Source organism: Diceros bicornis, chromosome 13 (genome assembly GCF_020826845.1).
Source record: "Diceros bicornis minor isolate mBicDic1 chromosome 13, mDicBic1.mat.cur, whole genome shotgun sequence".
In the NCBI taxonomy this organism is placed as follows: domain Eukaryota; kingdom Metazoa; phylum Chordata; class Mammalia; order Perissodactyla; family Rhinocerotidae; genus Diceros; species Diceros bicornis.
This window is the reverse complement of record NC_080752.1, coordinates 44,130,706-44,148,035: the sequence shown is the minus strand read 5'-3', so window position 1 is coordinate 44,148,035 and position 17,330 is coordinate 44,130,706. Positions and strand designations below refer to the sequence as shown.

The window sequence follows — 17,330 nt, the reverse complement described above, 5'->3', positions numbered from 1 at the left end:
AAGCCTACAGGGCACCGGATGTCCCCTTCCCTCCCTCCTCTCCTCTCCCTACAGCTTCTGGGTCCCCTTCTTCCCAAACTTTCCACCTCCCTCTGCAAAGTCTCTCCTCCCCCATTCCTAGTGAGAAAAATTCCCACCTCATGGCTGCCATAACACCTTGTTTACATGTACCAGACAGCAGCAGGGTACAGGAGTTATTTCTGAGGTGTCTGTCTCTCTGACACTCAGAAGGGCCTTGAAGGCAGGGAGCGACCCCAGTAGGTGCTCCTTAGACCTGACAGTCTGTCACTTGTATCTCCACCCTCCCCCTCCCCCCACACAAAAGTCCTCTGGCCTCCTCCTGTTGATCCCCTCCCCACCCCCAGCCTCCTGCTGAGACCAGCCCCCAGGCCTGTAACTGGGGTGCAGGTGGGGAGCTCGCTGAAACCTCTGGGGCTCTGCCAGTGCGCTGGCCAGCCCTCTCCCCTTCAGTAGCTGAGGATCTGACCCTGACCTGACACCAGGCAGTTGTCACAGGGACGCCCAGCTGCCCTAAGCACCAGCCCCAGCCAGGCTCTCCCCAACCCTCCTCCTTCTGGAGGAAAGGGCTCCAGAAGCAGAGAAGGGGCTGCCTTCAGCCCGAGTCTAGAAACTTGAGGGAACACATTCAGCCATTCCCTCCCAGAGGAAGCTATGCGCCTTGGAATAACCTCCCCCAACCCTACCGACAGTCCTCCCCTCCCCTCTTCTGGGGCAAGCTTGGGCTGGGGTCTGTCTGGACAAGTCCCCATTTCCATTTTGCTGAAGGGGAGAACTCCAGTCCTACCCCAAAGAGGTGGGGTCTGCCTGAAAGTGTAGGTGAAGATGAGGAAACTCTCGGGGAAAGACAGAGGACAGAGGCAGGGAGAGACTGGGCCACACAGAGACGAGAGATAAGAGACACAGGGAATGGGGGATGAGACAAATACAAGTCCCCTAGACCAAGCCTGGAAGGGAGCGTGCGGGGCCGGGGCGGCGACGGGAGGGCCACCCTGGCGGGCAGAGCCGGCGCCCCAGCTCGCGGGTCCCTCAGTCCGGAAACTCAAAGTCAGTTACGTAAGGGCCGGAGCGGGGCGCGGGGCTCCGGGCCCGGGGGCGCCCTCCCGCTGCGCGCCGCCCGCCCGCTCCGGCCGGCTCTGCAGCGGGCCCGGCAGGAGCATGCGGGGCCGCCAGGGCGGGGCTGGGGGGGCCCTTGGGCTGCACCACTCCGCAGAGACCCGCCCATGGGACCCTAACCCGGAACCCCAGCCCCACACAGGCCGGGGACCGGCTGGGACCACCAGCGGCAAGAGTCCAGCTCGGGACCAGCTCCGGACCCGAGCTCCCGGATCTCCTCTCCTATCGCCGGTGCCCCTTCCTGCACCCCGAACTTCGAGACGCCCAGGACCCTCTGGATCTCCAGTTCGGACCTTGGAACCCGGGACCCCAAAAGCCCCCTTCCCTGACCCTTAGACCCTGGTCTCTCCACTACCGGGACGGCCCGGGCCCTTGAAAGTGGGTCCATCTGTCCCTCAACCCGACCCTCCGGGGGACCCGGAGTCGCCCCCCAGGCAGTCCAGGCTCACCTGGGCCGGACCGGGCGGGGACCGGGCCTGGCCGGGCCGGGCCGCGTTCTCGCTCTCCGCCGCTCTCGCCCTTTAAGAGGTTCCTGCCACTTTGCCCGGCCGGGGGCCTCCACCTGCACTGACAGGGCAACTCTGGCTTGAGGCCCCGCCCCCGACCCGGGCGGCCGTGTGGTTGGTGCAGGCAACTGCCAATCGGCAGGCGGGTGGGGGAAGGACAGAGACCAGAAGTGAGAGCGTCGCAACCGGGAAGGGGCGGGGGCTGCAGGTGCGGCCTGATTTGGGCGCCCAGCTCTGGGTAGCGTGGTGTCGGCCCGAGGGGTCAAGGAAGGGTTGGGCAGGGAGTTCCTGGAATGGCTGGTGTGGTCTCTGACGTCATATGGCAAAAGTGTGATGCAGTTTGCCACGTGGTGCTGCCCCTAAGGGCAGGAAGGGAGGTAGGAAGGGAGTTGGTGGTAGGAGACCCAGGGAAGTGACTGGCGAGACTCATCTGGATCACCTGTCCCACCATTTCGACCTGTGTGACCTTGAGCAAGTCACTTCTCTGAATCCAAGTTTCCTCAACTATCAATCTTACAATGTTTTCCTGAGAATTAGCAATATGTGTTAAGTGCCACGCACAGGTCTGGCACAGACGAGGTGGCGTTCAGTAAATGTGGGTTGTGGTTCCTCTCATCCCCATCTTCCCACTTTCTCGGAGACTTTGTCCCTCCTGATGGTCCATCCCATCAGCACAGGAAGGGGCTTATGTGGTCCTGGTCCAAGTGCTCTCCCCATTCTACCTCATTTCAGACCTGTGCTCACATACTTCCAGTGACAGGAAACTCACCACCTCCAAGGCGGTCCAGAGACTTCAAAAGCTCTCCCTAATATGAAGGCCAAATCTGCCCTCTAGGATTTCTGCCCACAGAGAGCAAACCTAATCCCTCTTCCATGTAGAGGAATCACAGAATTATAGGATATTTCAGGTCAGAGAACCGTAGAAAGCTAATCCCTTTTTTGGGCAAATGGGGGAAACTGAGGACCACTGAGGGCAATTGACTTCTGATGAGTTCAGTGGTCTTTCTATTAGATGGGCTCTGGAATCAGACTGCCAGGTCTCCCCAGTGCTGCTGCTTACTGGCTGCACATTCCTGCATGGGGGCTACTAACCCTCTCCAAGCCAGTTTCCTTCTCTCTAAAATGGGCTTAATGAAACTATTTTCCTTAAGGGTTGTTGTGAGAATTAAATGAAATAATCCATGTAAAGTACTAAGAACAGCGCCAGTCTCAGGGTAAGCATCTAAAAAGTGTTAGCTTATTATGATTATTGATGTTAAAGTTATATCAAGGTCATAAATTCATGGATTGTCCCCAAATTCACAGAAGACTCCTCTGAGTCAGGTCTTGTTTTAGGCTTCAGGGCCCTGGTCCCTGCCTTCAAGAAGCTCACCTAGACCTTCAAGAAGGTCTAGCAGAGAAGGTTCTGATTGAGCCCCTAGATCTGGGGAATGCTTTCCAATATAGGTGGGCAAGCTCCAACACATCAGAAAAGCTTAAGTTCCTTTAACCAGAAATCTGGACACTTGAGACCCTTTCAATCCCTAGCCCTGTGGACCCCATGCAGAAAGCTGACGTACACACCCAGGCTCCCGAGTATATTGACACAATTTTCAGTTGCCCACATTCTCACCTGCCCACAAGGTAGTGTTGCCCAGTAGGTTCAAAGCTTGGGCTTTGAAGGCAATTGAGTCTGGACGTTGCATTTTCGCGGCTTTGTACCTTTGGGCAAATCACTTTCCCTCTGGGGTAAAATGGGATTAATAATAGCCCCAACTTTATACAGAGCCCTTGCAAAAATTAAATGAGAGTATGTGAAAATACATATGCAAATACCCCGTAGTAGATCTAGTATTATTTTTTAATTGCTCCCACATGTAGTCATGCACCCAGGAGAGAGCAGGTTGTGAATGCCGTGGTTTAGCCTCTGCAAAAGGGGTTTCCTCTCCCCCACCCCCCATCCCCCCATTTTGACTCTCCTCCTCAATCGAAGGGGCGGGGCGAGGAGAATCCCCGCAGCGGCCAGGACTCTGCGGTTCCACAGAGCTGCCGCAGGCCCCGCCCCTCCCTGGTGGGGGCGGGCACCCGGCTCCTGCTCTGTGGGCCGAGCTGCCGGTGGTGACTCAGCAGCGCCAGCACCTGCCCCGGCCTGATAAGTGTGTGTGCCTGTGAGTGTGTGAGTGTTGGCGGGGGCCGGGGAGGGCTCTGTGTTTCTGAGTTTGTGCGTGGGGAGTACGTATGGGAATGTGTTTGTGATTTTGACCTTGTGTGTGTCTCTCATTTCTGTGTATTTGTATGTGTGTGGGGGAGTGCATCTGTGGGTGTGACGGTGTGCCCATGTTAGTGAGTTTGCTTAGAGGGTGTGACTCTGTTTGTCTCTCTCTGTGTCATGTAAACAGGTTGCCCCTCCACCCCAGGCCCTGGAGACCTATAGAGCTCTACCCTGTCCCAGGGGCCTCTCTGTCCAGGCCACTTGTGTGTGTCTCTTGTTGAGATGACTTGTGCCTTTTCGGTCACTGTCGGGGGGTGGGGGCGGCTGTGCTGTCACTGCCTGGACTTCAGGTCCCCCTGCCCCCTGCCTCTGCCTGTGAAGTCTCCTCCTCCCTCCCCAGATTGTAGGGAGCACTTTGGTACCTGAGATGCTCCTTGTGAAGGGAGACCTCAGGGAAGGCAGCTTATGTTTAGCGATGAGTACTATCTTACATGCCTTCTCTCACTGATCTCACTGAATCCTTACAGCCAAAAATGCTCTGAAGGAGAAGGGAGGTGACAGCCCAAGGTCACATGGCTCTTAGGTCATGGAGGGCTTGAAGGTGACAGGCAGAGGGCAGGTCTCCTCCCTAAGCTGAGCACCAGTTTGCCTGGGCCTGTGGGGAACTGATAAGCTTAGGGGGCAGGGGAAGGAGACGCTGTTTGTGTCTCCCCCTCCTCCTCTGAGTTGCCTGGGCCTCCAGCCAACTGCTTATCCTTCCAGAGGCTGGACACTGCCACCAGCTTCGACTGGGTGATTGGTCTTGGGCTGAGTGATAAAGAGGCTAAGGGGCTGGCCGGGGGGGGCAGGGCCAATATGGGAGCAACTGTTCCTTCAACATAACTTTACTGAGCACATTATTAAAAACTGACCAATACCCTGCTCCGTCTAAGAGGGGAAGAGAGTCACAAGACCAGGCCATAAGGAATGATGGAGACCGAGAGGGAAGCTCAGGCCTAGGCACTTGGTGTAGCCGGAATCTGTTGCAGGCCTGAAGCTTGACTCCATTTACCTGGGTGGGTGAGTGACCTGGCCGTTCATATTTCTCTGCTAGCCTGTCTCCTCATCAGTCAAAAGAGGTAATGGCACTCATTTGCCTGCCTTTCCCGTCTCCAGGATACTAGAAGGGAAAGCCACTATTTGTAAACTGAGAGTTGCTCTCCATACGTAATGGACAGTAATGGACGTTCCTGTTGTGATTTATGGCCTCCTATGAGAAAGCCCCTAAAGCAAATTATACCCAGAGCCCAGAGATGGGAAAGGATCCCAACTGAAGGATTAGAGAAGACTGCCTGGAGGAGGTGACCTTGCAGCTTGACTTTTAAGGATGAATTCACTATATGGAAATGGAAGAGGGCATTCTAGGTGGAGGAACAGCCTGTACAAAGGCCTGGAAGTAGAAGAGTGAAGTGTGCTCTGGGAACAGAAAATGATCTGGAATATTTGGAGCACGGAGTGAATCATGAGACCAAATTGTGGAAGGCCTTAAATGCCAGGTTAAGACTGGGGCAGGCGGGTTGGGGGAGATACTGACATTTGGGGATAGCCAGGGAGTCTTTGAGGTAGAGACAGCCATATTCTGGTTGGAGTGTGGCAGTCATTTTGGAGGGTCTGAGAAGAGAGGGGGAATTGGTGGGCAGTGGTTCAGGGAGCTCTCCCCTGGAGGATCCATTTGAAGCCTGGGGCAGGTCCTCAAGATGACATCAAGGTGGGCAAGAGGCTGCAGAGCCCCCTCCAAGGGAAAGATGGGGGTTGGCAGGGATGGAGAAAAAGCCAAGTCAGATGCCCCAGTCCAGGGAGAGACCCATGCAGAGGCACAGAGGGTGCCCACCAATGAATATTTAAGGTCTCTGAAAGGCCCTACTGCCCAGGAGTTCCTCTGGGTTTGCTGCAGTGTGGGGAGGGGGCCAATCCCACCAGAAGAACTTGTTCTCGGGGAAGGTGCCATCTCCTGAAGCCCCTGTTGAAACAGCAATGGTTGCCAATGATTGCTGGAGTCTTCACTAACCAGTTCCCATGAGATAGCCCTATTTTATGGATGAGTGAAATGAGACTGAGAGAGGTGATCTGCTGGCGGTCACACAGCCAGTCAATGGCAAGGCCAGGACTTGAAGGCAACGTTCCCTGTTTCCTCCGAGGGCAGGAAGGAACTGATGGAGGTGTTTGGGCAAGGCTAAGATTCTGGCTATGTGGGACCAGAGAACCCTGGAGGAGCAGGTGCCAGGAGAGAGAAAGACGGTGTCTACCGCCACCTCGCGGTCACAGAGTTTTTGGAGTGGAGGCGCGGAGCCCAGCCATCCAGGCTGCCAGAGGGCTCAGCCCGGGAAAGGGGGCTGTTTTGGGTGCATGGGTGTCAGCTCCGAGGCAAAGGGTTGTGGTGACAGGGTGGGCTCTCAAGTGGGACTCTCCTGGATTGCAAGCCCAGCTCACCACTACTTACTGTGAGACCCCAGGCAAGTCTCATCCTTGCTCCTCATCTCTTCTGTCAGTGCCTTTGAGAGGATTAAAAGAGATCATCTTTACTCTTGTGAAGACCTTCACAGCCTTTTCTCTATCTTTGCAGCTGGGAAAACCAAGGACCCGGTGGGCAGATCCAGGATTGTGGGGCTTGAAGCTTGTTTGGGGGCCTCTTTAAGAAAAAGAAGGCAAAGTTAAGAATATAAAATGCCTGTAGCCACTCAAGGCCGGAGGACACAAGTGGGAAGGAGGGGAAGTTAGAATGGAGAGACAGTGGTCTCAACGAATTGAAGTTAATGTATTCTACTTATGCAAATTTTACAGAAACATACAACCTTGTGAACACAAGGTCAGGGTCCCTCCTAGGGCCTATGCAAGTGTGAGGCCTTGACTGACACATAAGCCTCAAGGTGAGTCCACCCTTAGGCCTGGCGGGATCAAGTATGCGGTTCCCCACAGGAGATCTGGGCATTCTGAAGCCAAGCAGGATCTTGGTTCATGTCTTCCAACCCCCACCCCCCAAGCAGGCCTTTCACCCAGATCTTCCAGAGCCTCCTACCTGCAACTGAGTCCACGCTCACCGCACCTTCTGTGTGGCCACATCCTCACAGTTGGGTTGCTCCGGCCAGGACTGCTCAGGGATCCTCTGTTCGTCCAGTCGAATCCTCCTTTGCTTTCCAGGCTTGGAGGTACAACTCTATAAGCCCCAGGAAGCCTTCTTCCAGCACTGCCCTTGGCATGGAGATCCTTGGTCAGTACAGAGCTGTTGTCCAAGTCCCTGCAGTGCTGTCAGTCTGTTGTGGCCTGCGTGTGGTCAGTCCAGATGGACACATCCTGAGCCCCTCCTCTTGCAGCCAGGCCTCGGGGGTGGGGTTTGGGAGACAGAGAGAGGACAGACCTAGTCCCAGCCCTCCTCCAGCTCATAATCTGGTGGTCAGGTAAAACATGGACTGAGTCTTAGAACTTTTAGTCCTAAGAATAACTTAGGGATCAACTAGTCTAAGTGACTGTAGAACTGATTTAGCCACAGAAGCCCAGTGTGGGAAACAGAGGGACGCAGGGCTGTTCTGAGTGGAGCAGTGAGTGTGGAGGGGTGGAGATGGGGGGGGGGGCTCTATGTGCTTGGCTTCCCCCTGTCCTACTCCCTGCTTGGCCTCTCCCAGCCCTTCTAAGGAGCTATGAGTTGGAAGCACTGTTCAAGTTCAAGCCCTTTGCTTGAACAGAGGCTCAGCAAGGGTAACGGATGTGACTAAGGTCACAGAACAGGTTAGTGGGCAAGGCTGGATTCAAACCTAGGTCTGCTTGACTCCAGGTTTGAGCTCTCTTTGCTCAACCTCAATACTGGACAGTTGGGGATGAACCATCACTTCCTACCCCTGACCCACATCTCCCTGCTCTCACTCTGGATCCTCCATCCACTCAGCACAGCTGGGATGGTGAAGAGAAGCTCAAAGGGGTCCCAGGGGCCCATGGGAGTGGGACAGCAAGGAAGGGGCCCTTTTGGGGCCCCCACACTGAATGAGAGCAGAGGCTGGACTTTTGTCTGTTTCTTCACTGCTTATCCTCAGCCTGAGCACAGAGCCTGCATCACTGTGAACAATAACTATTAGTTGAATGAATGAATTTGAAGCAGCAGCTCGGGGTCGGGGCGAATCTTCCTGGGTGGGAAAGCATCCACCCAGGTTGACCTCATCCACCTCTGGGGCCTTCTCCTCGTCCTCTGGGGGTGGGGGTCTGGGCTGGGCTTCCTGTGGGTCCTAGTAAAGACTTTCAGCTGTGCTGCATTTTCCTCCTCTTTCTTTTTGGAGCAGCCTCCTATCAGACGAAGTGGTTGTATGACTTTAGGCAAGTCACTTCCCCTCTCTGAGCCTCCATCTCCTCATTTGTTAAAAATATTCACTTTAAAGTGTTTTTAATTATTCGATTGAAATAGTTGTTATGACTTTTCATGTGCCAGGCACCTAAGGCACATGAATTGAGAAAATGAATGAGATAATAACCCTATAGGACTACTGGCCATGCCTGACATATGATGGGCGGTCAGTCAGGGATAGTTCCCCACCTTGCCCAGCCCACGCTCACCCAGTGTCTCCCAACAGAATGCCTCCCCCATTCAAGACCCTCTTTAAGGAACCAGTTCCAGTCCACAGCTTCCTGCGATGAGGAGAGGGCAGGGCATGTGGATGAGCTGTGGACAACAGAACCCAAGCAAGGAGTGGGAGCTAAATAAGGGTGCTGATGCCAGGCATGGCCAGTAGGTGGCAGCAGCGTCCGTGAAATGAGCCTGTCCTTGGGCAGCCTCTCCCAGCTTTCTCCCAGGCCAAGCTGTTTGGCTGTGGTCAAGTGTATGAACACAGTAGTGTGAATGAGTGTGCCCCGGTGGGAGGTGTGTGTACAAATAAGTGCGTGTGCATGCCTGTGGTATGAACGCACATGTGCATGTGTATGTGAGCAACATGTCCACAGGTGCCAGGAGTGAGTCTGGGTGAGAACGGAATGTACCCAACAGTGTGAAGGAGTGCGTGTGGGGAGGATGTTTGTGCACAGTCAGGTGTGTGTTTGTGTGAACTCCAGGTCAGTGCGGGTCTGTTTGCATGTGACTGTGCTGCATGTGGACCGCCCCCCCTGCCCCCCCAGTGCAGCGCCCCTTCACCTTTTGGGTCCTGGACCCCTGGAGCATCCAGTGACTCCTGCAGCAAGGCACACAGTGACACACAGTGCATACCCCATTTCAGAGAGCTCTGGGAATCACCTGTGGACCCCCAGAGGTTCCCCTGGGTAAGGAAGGACACTCAAATGTTAATAGAATGGGGAACTACGGGTGATGGTTTTTACCCCTTCTTTTCTAGTTTATCAGATTCCTCAGTTTCTATAATAACCATAAACATTATTGAAGGAAAAAAACGTGTTCCTTTCCATAGGTCTTTCCTTTTCCCCTCAGAGCAGGGTTCCCATAGGTCTGGCGATCCCATATGTAGGGGCCCAGCAGTCTGCTGAGAAAGAGCAGGTCTTGCCCAGCGTGGGGGCGCTCTGATAGCAGCTGTGGGAGGTCCAAGAAGGGCAAAGGGTTAGTACAGAGCAATAAAAGAAGGCTTCCTGGAGGCAGAGGAAGTTAGCTCATGACAAGAGTCTGCCCTGCCTGCTCTGTTTCTCTGAAAACTGCCTGCCCTTGGGCTGGGCTTCGGCAGTCCTCTTCCTGTAAAGGGTCCCCTTCTCCCTCCGGGAGAGTTTGAGGTTGCAGACAGGCAAGACTGAACTTAGATTCCTAGAATCCCCCATTGGGAAAGGGCATGAGAGGTCATCTGGATTTTTCAGGCAACTGGGAGCTATTGAAGGTTAAAGGCAGAGAGTATTTCCTCATCAATAATAATGTGCCCTAATTACCACGCACAGCTGTCTTGTTGGGCCCTCAGGAGAGTCCTGGTAAGTTAGTTATAATAACTTATCCTATTTTGCAAAAGAGGAAAGTGATACCCAGAGTGGTCGTATAAATACGCTTTTCCACAGGGCCTACACCAAGGTGAATAGAAATTCTCCACTGCGCACACATAACACCCAGGTGCTCTCCACATGCTGTGCAAACACTCTCTCTCTCTCCTTCAGAGCTGTTCTTCCCAGCCTCAGTGGGAGCTGGCTCTGGGCAGAGCTGCCAGGCCTCTGTGAGGTCTCCTTGACCTGAGTCCCTCTCTGTGAGTAGGGTGAGGCTGAGCAGTCAAGCCCCCTCCCCACCCTGGACAGTCCAGTGGCCCTGCCCATAACCCACCCACAGGCTGCAGCTGAGGGGGTTGACGTCCCAGTCAGGGTCAGAGCAGCCCACCTGCGTTGGTGCTCATCACCTTGACCCAGCAGGCCCCAGGGTGGGCAGCCCCGGGCTGAGGCTCTGGGTCTCTGAAGGGAAGAGGGGCTCCATGCCCTGGGCCCTCTCAAGACCTGGTCACATGTGGTGGGAAGGCAGATCCTGGTCAGGAAGTTTCCCTTCCAGAGAGGGTTACTTATTAACCCTCAGGGCCAGCAACTATTCAAGGAGGACACCACTGAGGAGGTGGAGGTCACTCAGAGTATCAGGCTCTAACTCCCACCCCAGGGCTGCCTTGAGTGCACACAGAGGAGGTTTGGGGCTTCTATGGCCAAAGGCAGGCTCACTGTGGGCCAGGGGGATGGAAAGGAGGGGGGAGGGGGGGAGTTAGTGGGAGCCCCAAGAGGCATGTGGGGTGGGCAGGGCTCTGGAGGACAAGGGACTTAGATTAGGGGGGGTGGGCTGCAGGGGAGAAGGAGGAGCCAATTTGGAGGGCTGGGGGAGAGAAGGGAGGTCCGGAGGCCAGGGTGGGTTTGCAGCACGCTCTAAGAAATGGCTCCAGCTCCATGTATGTCTGTCTCTCCCATCAGATGGGGTTCTTTTTTTTTTTTTTTTGGTGAGGAATGTTGTCCCTGAGCTAATATCTGTGCCAATCTTCCTCTATTTTTGTATGTGGGACACTGCCATAGCATGGCTTGATGAGTGGTGTGGAGGTCCGCACCTGGGATTCGAACCTGCTAACCCCAGGCTGCTGAAGCAGAGCACGCAAAGTTAACCACTACGCCACCGGGCTGGCCCCAGATGGGGTTCTTAAGATCAGTGTTGTGTCTCCCTCTAAGACAAGTCCTGAGGGTAGGGCCATACTTTCCACTCAGTGTGAGCAGACAGGTCTATGTCACCCCCCAGCCTGGGGCCCCCCTCATGAGGAGACCACAGAAGGTGAGCAAAAGAAACAGCCAGAGATGGGGACACTGAGAATAGTGCTCACTTTATTGGGAAAACAGAAGGTTGGGTCTTCGGTACCCAGGTGGGACCTGGAATAAGCAAAAAGCCAGGTGTTTGAGTCAGGTGTGTTCGTTTTTGACATGCCTACCTCCCTCACCCCCAAAGTGGGGCAGCTCCAATTACAAACACCAGACTCCCAGGCATCCTTTTTCCCACCTCTGGGCAAATGCCCAGTGGATTTTTCCAGTAGAGGTCTGTTTCCAGGATTAAGGAACATGAGGGAAATGTCTTTCTCTCTCAGGATGGCAGAGCCCTCAGAACCCATCAACTCCTACCTCTGTTCCTCCATGGTGCAGAGGCCCAGAGAGGGACAGAGACCTGGCCAAAGTCACACGGCAAGGAAGTGGAGGACAGACAGTCAAACCCACATTCCCTGCCTCCTGGCTTGGGGCACATTCCTAGAGGAGAGTCTAGAAGATGAGCCCCATCAGATGGATGTCACCTGCACCAACACCCATCAAGGGAATCCATCTCCATGATTCAAACATTCAGGCCAGAAGGTCCAGGCCAGTGCCACCCAGGGACCTTTCTTCCCTCCCAGGCTGCGCCCCCTTCATGAGTCCCTTGGAGGGCAGTCCTGGTGAGGACAAAAGGGGACAGCTGTGTATAAGGTACTTGAGGAAAAGATGTCCTCTTGAAAATTGCTTCTCCACTGCACGCTGCCCCACCTTCGGAAACTCAAGGAGACAGTTAGAAGAGCAAGTCCTTTGCTTCTGACCTACCTACAGCAGAAAGAGACGTAGGTCAGCGCAGGTATAACCTAAAACGTTAGACAATATTAAAAAGCTCCATTTGTTGAGTGCTCACTAGGCACCAGGCCCTTCACTCCTCCACTTGGTAGGACACCCATTGGGTGCCAGCTGCAGTGCCATTTGCTGAGAACACTCGTGTGACCAAACAGACATGGTCCTTCACTCACAGCCTCTTTCTAAATCTTCACAACTTCCTGCCAGGCAAGGTTGTCATCCATGATTGAGGAGATGGGCTCAAAGAGTGAGGTGACTTGCCCAAGGTCACACAGCAAAGACATGGCAGGCAGCCAAGAATTACAGAATAAGCAGGTCTTCTGAGGGAGAAGGGCATGGATGGGGAGAGGGACCTGCCAAGGTCACAGCAGTTTCTTGGGTGGCTGGCACGTGCCTCTGCCGCCAAGCTGATGAGGCACAGAACCTGGCAACAGGAATGCTCAGTCCATGACCGTGAGCTGGACGCAAGATCCCTCTAGTGCCCTCTGTGTAATCCTAGAGTTTCCTCTTGGGAGACAGAAGGAGAAGAGCAGAGGAAGCGGACTTGACAGACCTAAGATGGGTCCTAGTTGGCCCAGCCATTGAGAAGCCGTGTGGCCTTGGGCAAGTCAGTCCCCTCTCTGAGCTTCAGTTTCCTCATCTGTAAAGTGGGGATAATAATAATAATGCCTACCTCATAGTCGTGCTGTGAAGATTAAATGTGACCTCATGTAAAGTGCTAGAACAACGATGGACACTAAGTGCCGTGTGCTACCTGTTGTTATCATCACACCGGCCTCTCACCGAGGTGCGTGTGTGAAAGCGCTCTGCCTCTGGGAAGGGCTGTGCACCAGGTGGGGCTCGTGGCCAGTGGTGACGGGGCTAGAACCTGAGCGACCCCCGGCCTAGCGCTCTACGAGGTCAGGATGTCCATCTTGAAGGCCCTCACCAGCCACTCTCTGGGTCCCATTCTGAATTCCCAAGCCGCCTGCCGCCAGAACCACACAGCCGGCTGTCCCCGTCCCCGGTGTCCCACATCTGTAAGCTCAGAGTTGTGGGGACCAGGCCCTGACTCTCTCCCTCACTCCTCCCAGCTCCCAGCACCATGTGCTCAGCACCCACAAGTGAAATAAAGGAATAAATCATAATGAATAAATAAGTGATGAGAGAAAGGTGTGTGGACGTGTTTTGTGCATGAGTGCTGGGGCCACAATCTGGGGATCACTTCCTAGGGGCTATGGAGCCTCCAAGCCCGGCTCTACAGTAGCTGCCAAACGGGGAAGGCAGCCAGAGGCCAGGCTAGGGATCTGTGGCTGAAAATGGAGAGGCTGGTCTTTGGGCGGAGACCTAGCAGGGGTCCAGCCTGGATGGTTGCTCCTCCAAGTCCTCTCAGGACGCTGGTGGTCCCTCTCCACCTTGAGGAGCATTTCAAATTCCAAGCCAAGCAAACCTCCTTAGACAGCTGCCTCTGGCACCCGCATACTTATTACAGAATAACCCTGGATTGGGGGCCTACTACGTGCCAGGCACTTCGGTAGGCACCTCACTCACAACACCTCCAGCCTTCAGAGGGGGCTCTTGGAAGTGAAGTGACTTGCCTAAGATCACACTGCTAGCAAGTGGCCAAGAATCTAGCAAAACCAGGACTCTTATTAGAGACTGAGCATCGTATTAGAGACTGACCCATTCCCTCCTCTTAGATCTAGGAAAAAACAGAAGCTCAGAGAGGGCAGATCCCTTGCCTAGGTCACACAGCCAGTTGGCTTCAGTGCTGAGATTGAATCCAGATTTGGGGCTTCCCAGGCCATGTAGGAGACTGAACTTGAGGGCTCTGGTTTACTCCCATCACCCTCCTGCCCTCCCCACCCCCAACCTCTCTTACATGACACTTGACATTATCCATCACTCCTTCCCCCTGGGAACGCCCTCCGCCTCCAGTTTCCATGGCAGCACATTCTCCCCATCCTCCTCCTGCTTCAGTGGCAGCTTCTCACTCTCCACAGCGGCTCCTGAGCCAAGAAAGCAGGGGGATCCCCGGGATGGGTCCCCCGTCTCCTCTCTTCATCACTGCCCCTGAAAGCTCACCTCCTTTTCCCTCTGGGTCTCTAGCTCTGATCTGGCACTGCAGCTCCAGTTTTAAGTAATAATGGCTACTTACCACGTGCTAAAGCTTACTTATCTTCTGGGCCCTACACATACATTAACTCATTAAATCCTCACAACAACCCCATGAAGAAAGTCCATTCTACAGATGAGGAAACTGAGGCACATGAAGGAAAGCCAAGTTCTGACTCCAGCCTTAATCACTACTTCTATTACAAGAAGAAGAGATATGAAACTGTAGGACATTTTGAAACCAGAGGCAAAAACTTCCCTCCCACCTCCTGAAGAGAGAGGAATGGAAATTTGGGGGGAAACCAGACCCACTCTACAGTTCTAAGAGCCCTGTGATGATCTAGAATTACACTGTCAATTTGGAGCTTTAAAATACATCATGCACAGTATATTTTGAAATGTGAAGACTTGGAGAGCTTCAGGAGGAACGAAAGTTCATGGAAAATTGCCCTCTTCAGATTTTTCCATTTGGTTTTAAGTCTTCAAAAATCTCATCCTAGGGTTCCAGTTACTAAGGCTCTTCTGCTTCGGTGATCCTGTAATGCACTGGAAACTTGGACCCTGGAGTTCCACTGACCTGAGTTCTGCCACCACTAACAGGCTGTGTGACTTAGGGGTGAGTGGCTTGACCACTCTGAGCCTGACTTCTTGTCTAAAATAAGGGTAATACTACTCCTCCCACTGGGTTGTCATGACGATCAGGGGGATAATGTGCATACAGCACTTGGCACAGAGCCTGGCACACAGAAGGGTTCAGTGGAGCCCCATACTCCAGCTACACACAACTTCTCGGGTTTGCTCAGCACTTGAACATTTCCCTGCTTTTGCACATGCTGTTCCCTCTTCTTGGTGGCCAACTCCTAGCCATCCTTTAAGGCCCTCTGATCTTTTTTCCACTTCTTCTAGGATTACTACAAATATGTGCTTCAGTCAGTAAAAAGCTAGAAAAGACATTTCCCTGTGACACCCTCCCTGGGGCTCCCTGTCCCTGCATGTCATGGCACTGACATGCAATGATCTGTTTATGCTTTGGTCCCAGCATGGGCTTGAACCTTCTGAGGGCAGGGTCATATCTGATTCATTTCCAACTCCCAGGGCCCAGCGTGCACGGCCTGGCATGAAGTAGATTTCAATACGAGTTTGCTTTACCTTAAATGCACATGGTCTGGACCCAGCCCCTGCTGACTCCAGGACAAATTTATATATAAGAAGTGGTAAAAAGCAGCCAGATCTGTTATAGCCACCAGAAACGGCAGTGAGTGGACCTGGAGCAGCCTTGAGACAGGCCTGTCCCGGGAGAGATTGAAGCCCTTGCAATGTCACCTCCTTCAGGAGTCTTCCCTGGTCCCTAAATTGTCCCCTTTCTCTGACATCTCCCCAAGGCATTAGCAGGAGGGGTCCAAAGTAATGATGAGTGTCCAGTAGTGTCCCCTGCCTTGCTGACACCCCTCCCATTCAGACACAGGTGTCTGTGGCCACAGGCTCCATTTGGCTGGTGACAGTGATGTAGGTGGGCTGGGGCCCCAGGCCGAGGTAGCCTAGCAGACTGGATCTGAGTGCTGGGCACAGCCCCGCATCTTCCAGGATGCTAGTGGAGCTTGCCCTAGAGGAAGAAAATTCCCAAGTTTGAGAAGGGGGCTGTGCTTTGCCCACTAAGGGCATCCCTACCCGCAATGTGCCCACAGCCCATCTTGGTGCCTAAGCCTCCAACCCCCTGAATGCTAGTTCAGCCCCTGCTGGAGTGACAGCCTCCCAGACAGGGGAAAGGCTTTTGTTCCAAGGAAACGACTGTCAAAGGGAGAAGAGGTATATTGTTTCTTTTTTTTTTTGTTTGAGACAAAGACGTCAATTTCTTTCCCTCTGTCCCAAAAAGGGAAGAAAATTAAATTTGTTTTTACAAGGATGTCAGCACACTGCTTCAATAGGGAGTCATGGGTGTGGGCCCGAGGCAGTGTCTGGGTGGGGGCAGAGATGGGGGGAGAGGACATGAAGCATGAGGAGGCACAGGGAACAAGGACAGACCCTGATATGGGGGAAGCAAAGACCTGGGAAAGCCTGATTAAAATGCCAAACAAATGAAGAGAAAAACTTCTACGCCCAGCTCCAGGTGGACCCCACGCTCAGCAGCTTGAAAGGGGCAGCCAGACTAGCAGCTGAGGGACCTGGGGATCCCCAGGGGAAGGGGAGAGGGGAGCACACACTGATGCTAGCATTGCAGTCATAATGCCTTCTTCCCCCCAGTTCCTTCCAAGTCAAGTCTCGGGGTGGGCAGTTCCAGCTCACTGGAAACACTGGACACACTGGGAGCAGCCAGATGTTGGGAGAAGGGAGAGGGGATTTCCTGGAGGTTCTTCTCAGGGGCCCAAGACCCAGAGGCTGAGAGGAGGAACAGTCCACACCGGTCTTCAGATGCCCGCACCCAGTCCCAGGTGCACTCACCATCCATGGACTCTAACCAGTGTGGTCAGCTGTCCTCCAGCACCTGGGCCAGAGAAGCCAGGGCCCTGGGGACCCCCAAAACTGTCTGCTCTCTGGCTGAGGACCTAACCTCAAAGCAGAAGCCCCCCCCCCTCAGCCCACCCACCACGCCCCCTTGGTACCTAAGCCAACCTGCAGCTCCAGCTTTGGAGGCACAGGACCTCCTCACTCTTTCCAAGCCCCGTTAGAACTCGGGGCTGGGCACCCCACCCTAAATGAGGCCTTGTCCTGCCACCCTATCCTGGAGCCCCTGGCCCTGCTCCACTGTCCTGTCCCAAGCCCCACCGAGACGCAGTGGTGGGGACACTACTTCCACGCTGAGGTATCCCTGCCCATTCCAAGGAGACGACTGTCAAGGTGAGAAAAGGTATATTGTTTCTCTCTCCTTCTCTCTCTTTATTTTCTCTTTATTTATAAAGATGTCAAGTTGGACCTGGACTTCAGGGAGCCCAGCCTCTTGCTAGAACTTGGGGCTCCACCCTAAAGTTGAAGCCTCCATCCTCTACACACAGGCCCTATATCGAGCTGTAGCTAAGCCTCAGCTTGAGCTGTAGCCAGGCCTCACTGCCCTGCCCTTCTCTCTCGCCCCCACAAGAGGCGCCTACCCACTACACATAGGCCCCTAGTGTTGCCGCTCAATTCTCAAGTCACTGTCCCCACCACTGCCCGTCCTGAGTCCTGGGTCCCGGGCCCAGGATCTTCAGGTTTTAGGCCGGATCCCCACTCCCGCAAGCCCGCTCCGGGTTAGAACTCGAGGTTGTCTTAAGGTGGAGGCCCCGCCCTGTTACAGGTAGAGGCCCTGTTTGGCGGTCCATTTCTAGAGCCACAGATGCCACTTCCCTAGCTCCTCCCCTCCCCCCCAACCCAGAGCCCTTGACCATGCC

The 17,330-nt window shown here is 54.2% G+C and overlaps 1 protein-coding gene across 1 annotated transcript in view; it reads right to left on the bottom strand.

Moving 5' to 3' along the window:
• Positions 1-1,688, bottom strand: part of EPB41 (erythrocyte membrane protein band 4.1) — a 187,410-nt gene extending 185,722 nt beyond the window's left edge. Inside the window, exon 1 of the mRNA XM_058553449.1 lies at positions 1,584-1,688. The gene's annotated coding sequence lies outside the window, so the exon portion shown is untranslated. The remainder of the gene's footprint in view (positions 1-1,583) is intronic.
• Between the last annotated feature and the right edge of the window lie 15,642 nt (positions 1,689-17,330).